Genomic DNA, 4,705 nt, shown 5'->3' on the forward strand with positions numbered 1-4,705 from the left:
GAAACACTGTAAAATACTTTTAATTTCAGCAGAATTTGGATCAGCAGAGGTATGCAGAAATAAGCTTACTTTGCATCTCTTTCAGCTCTTACAAAAGTTTCTGGCATCACTTTTAGCTGGAGGTTTGTTAAACTGAGGGAGAAGCCAGAAGAGCTTAAAGAGAGAAATTCATTCTGTAGCCCAATGTCTAAATTCATCTTGAATTCTTTATTCACCTTGTGCAGACTCCAGGAATTCCAAGAGCGCTGGGAAATCAGGCATTTATCTTTAAATCCTCTCAGCATCCCATTAATTTTATTTTTATTTTTAAGGAAGCCTCCYCTGTCTTTCTTTCCTCCCTTTCTCCTGCTATAAATTCTTGTTTGAAAGTTTAGGGACATCAAGGCCAGGTCCTGCCAATGGACAGTTCCTCAGTTGTATGGAAGATTACAGCAAAAGAATAGCAGATGTCAAGAGTCCTTCTTTCTTTAACCCTGAAATGCATTGTGATTTGGAKGAGCTGGAGGGCAGAAAACTCAAGAGGTTATAGGAGACACCAAATACACAGARGAAAACACAAAAATAAGTCTTTTATTGTCACGCAAGAACAGAGACACAATCTGCAGTCACTTATGGCAGGACAAGAAAGTTCAAAAACAGCCCTTAAAGCTTTTAGCTCATTATCAAAATGTGAAAGGGTCCAGAGGAGATGCAGCAGACCAAAAAAAACCCAAAAAAGCCCAAACATCTTGAGGAGCTTCATACTTTTGGGCTGTTTTTCTCCAAGAAGAGGCAGAGAGGGTGATGCCCATTGACATCTGTTGGCATCAGAACTCGGTTTGTCCCTCAGTTTGTGCACCTCTGAACTGGTGGCAGAGGGAGCATTTCAGAAAATACTTTTTCCATTCGCTAGCCCACACCCGGGTTGTTCCATTTCTCAGTGGAGTAACAGAAAGTCCACCAAGTCCTGACACTGTTACATAAATTAAAATAATCATAATTACATGGCAACAGACACGTATTTGCGCTGATGTTTAACAGATGATAAAGAAATTGAAACTTGAGATTTGGAGTTGATTTTTGAAGGAATTCTGACTCCAGAAGAGGCTCAGTCCCAGAGACTGTGGCTCCAGTGTGCCTTAAGATCACCACCAGTGATTTCTAGAAATGTTAAATCAGGAGCCAACTGGTGGGTGCRTGGGGCATGCCTGGCTCTCCATCTGCATCAGCATTCTAAATTGCATAGTGGAATAACAGAACCACACAGAGAGCCACAGCCTTTGAAAACCACAGGACCCAGCCAAGGACCTGAGCTTTTTGGTTGCAATAGAAACAAAATATTTTGTGAATAAAGTCAGAGATGAATGCTTTCTTCAAGACCTTAGGGTCAYGCTTAGAATTTAACATGCTGGCTATGACCAAGGGAAAAAAATGGCATRTGGTAGAGGAATAATCAGGAATCCTAATGGGTTTGGTACCTAATGGTACTRTACTGGTTTTGTTTTCAACCATTARTTACTAATCAAGTAGTKCTCCATCRATTTATGTTTTTTAATTAAAAATTAGCCTCTTCTGAAGGGGAGAGGACTGACAGCTCGTGGGTTGCTCAGGGAAATGCGTCCTGATTCTCCAGGGCAAAGCAAGGGCACATCCACTCACTATGGAACATTGGCTGTTGAGAAAATGGATCACAGTACAGCAGCATAAATGAAACTACTCTTTGGATGGTGAGTAGGCTGCAAAGGAAAAGCCTGGACACACAACACCATAGACAGAATGAAAGCTTGAAACAGCAGTAAATTTAAGGAAATGATCTCTAAAATCCCTAGGCTGTCTGTGTACAGCCTGACCATGTTAAAACTACTGTGTTCTTTCCACAATTGAAATACTTCACATACCTGAAGGACCTTAGGTAAATAGGCAAATAATTTACTTGTATTTTCTTTAGCAAAGCTGCCATTTTTTGGGGCAGCTCACAGCTCACTGTGCTGTGAGCATTGACACAACAAGTTGTTTCCATTTTCAAAATGGAACAGAAAAGAGGAACAGGTACTGTGAGAGATTATCCCAGGAAAACAACACAAAACATACAAAACACCCTGACAAGCAACATTCTGCAACACCTACCTCCCTGCCCTGCTTCTGTAGGAGAAGCTTTAATATCTGGAAAGAGCAATAGGCATTTCCAATGAGGAATTCTAGTGTCTCTACCTGCCATTAAAATTTTCATTTTTGTGTGAAGCACCTTCCTGACCTCTTTTTCCAAGTGCTTCTAAAGGACATTCTTTTYCCATTAGCTGCTTCCCCTTTGCAGGAGATGGTGGCTTTGGAGAAACCAGCCAGAAGCTTATCCAAAAAGTTACAGCTTGGACGTGAATGCAAGAAGGGAGCAGCTCTCAGTATTAAAAAGACATTTTCCATTAAAATTTAGATGTCAAGTGAGTAATTCAGCATGTGGAAGCTACTGCTGGGAAGARATGTTCGTGTGGTAGTTAATGAGCAAAGGTCATCCAGCCCTTGCAGCCTCTGGAGCAGCCTGGCTGCTGGAGATGGAACAAGCAGAGCTTGACTCAAAATCATATGGCCCCAGCCCAGGCTGTGCTAATGAGTCAGTGCTCTGGGAGCATTTCAGCACAACTGCCTTCAGATCTGAGTGCTGACATGCATGGCTGGAGCCTTCAGAGACACGGCAGAGTCAGACACTGTTTGCAGCATCCCTGTCAAGAACAGGGAGTTCAARTGCTCCAGCCTCCACTTATGGAACCTTCTTACTCAGGGAGTRCAAGTGCTGAAAATGAACAGCTCTTCTCCCTGTGGTTTTCTCCTTAAAAACATCCACAGATGCAGAGCAGCAGATCAACTTGAGGGAATCCTAGAGCAGCCCCCTGGGCAAGTCTGTCTGCAGGCTCTCCTGGGAGAGAGGAATCCCTGATTTCTTTCCTAGAGCCAGTTCTTTGCATCAGGAACAGAACAGAGGCTGAGACCAAGCAGCAAGGGACACCTGGAGAGCAGCATGAGCTGTTTTAAGAATGTTTTGCAGGTACAGAACAGTTCTCAGCTGCCCTGTGGCAGACCAAGGCCTGCTCTACCAAGTGTGACTGAAACAGCTTTGCCTTTGTTCCCATGATTTAATGAATTCAGGACTAGCAGGAACAACTTGAAGCAGTTCCTATATTCATCCAAGCCTTCCATTTGCTTCTGACTTGCCTTCTTTCCCTTCTCCCTTTGGCCTCCCAGGGCCAATAACATTTCCATGCTATAAGCTGGAAATAATTAAGGCAGAGACAACAGAAAAACATCCTTTACAGATTAGTTCACGTAAGTAATTGCATTACCCTTTTCAGCAAACTGTGTTAGAGCCAAAAGGCTCCTGGCTTCAGTGGCTGCAGGAGGTTCCAATTATAGTCACCCTTGGACAAATAAAAACACGGGCTTGCTGCAAGTGACAGCAATTCTGCTCCTACAGGAATGGTGTGACACRGTTAGGACATATCTGACTGCCAGAGACACGGATATCTATTCTCCAGAAACAAATTACTAGAGCCAGAAGAATGTGGATGGAGTTTATAGTAAATATGATTACACAAGCTTACACTGGTGATAGGTTTTCTACATAAGGCTCATAAAATGCAAGGCATCTGTCTGTGCAAAATGTAGAGTGATGGAGAAAAAAATCCTCATTAAAATCCAGCAGATGAAATGCAGAACAAATTCCAGAGTCYTTGCCAGATTGAGCTAGCAGCAACTGTGGTCACTGGAGAACAAGCCTTTATGGATGTCTGCATCCCATCAGCACATGTTAGAGAAGGATGGGGATCATTCCCAAACAGATCTTGTGCCATCTGTGAAAGGCCACACTCATGGGAACATGCACTCCCTACATGGATGGAGYTGCTGCTGGAGGCATTACAGCTCTGCATCACACATTGGAGTTTATCAGTTATGTGTCTTTTTATTCAAAGTTGATGTGAGTGAAGAAGCAGATTGCCTGGGGAAGCTGTGGGTGCCCCATCCCTGGAAGCACTCAAGGCCAGGTTGGACAGGGCTGTGAGCAGCCTGGTCTRGTGRAARGTGTCCAGGGGTTCRTAACAGATGATCWTTATGATCCCWTCCAAYYCRAACCATTGTGTGATCTGCTGSTCTGACAGCAGTAGCCAAAGCACTTAAGGCTGAGCTGCAGCACCATGGGGCTTGCACTGGGTGATCTGCAAAGGTCCTTCCAACCCAAACTGTTGTGTGATCATCCCAGAGCAGTGGGGTGGGGAGGGGCCCAAGCAGGAGCTGTCTCACAGCCATTCGAGGCAGGCAAGTGTCCAGGGCTGTCACAGAAAGGGCTGTGAGCAGSTGCTGCCCCTTCTCATTGAAATTCTGGACATGGTTACCAATAATGAGGGAAACAGAAGGTTTTCAGACAGGTGTGGGCTGAAGGAGATAACTCAAGGGTACATCTATGAATAGATCCCTGGTGGGTGAAGCTCTTTCAGGACAGGAATACCAGACAGAAGTCTTTGCTTTTGGATCAAYGTGAGGCACATCCAAGTCACCAAAGGGTGTGACTCAGGGATTAGTCAGCCCAGCAAGACATATCTATGTGCTCCAAACCATAGATAGGGTGAACAAACCCAGAATCCCTCAGATCTGCTGGGCACCGTGCTCTTGTCTCTGAGCCTGACTGGGTTATTGCATGGATGTGCATACATTCAATCACATCTAACAGATACAGCAG

This window comes from Malurus melanocephalus, unplaced genomic scaffold (genome assembly GCF_030028575.1).
Source record: "Malurus melanocephalus ecotype Western Australia unplaced genomic scaffold, MMel_1.1 scaffold_144, whole genome shotgun sequence".
In the NCBI taxonomy this organism is placed as follows: domain Eukaryota; kingdom Metazoa; phylum Chordata; class Aves; order Passeriformes; family Maluridae; genus Malurus; species Malurus melanocephalus.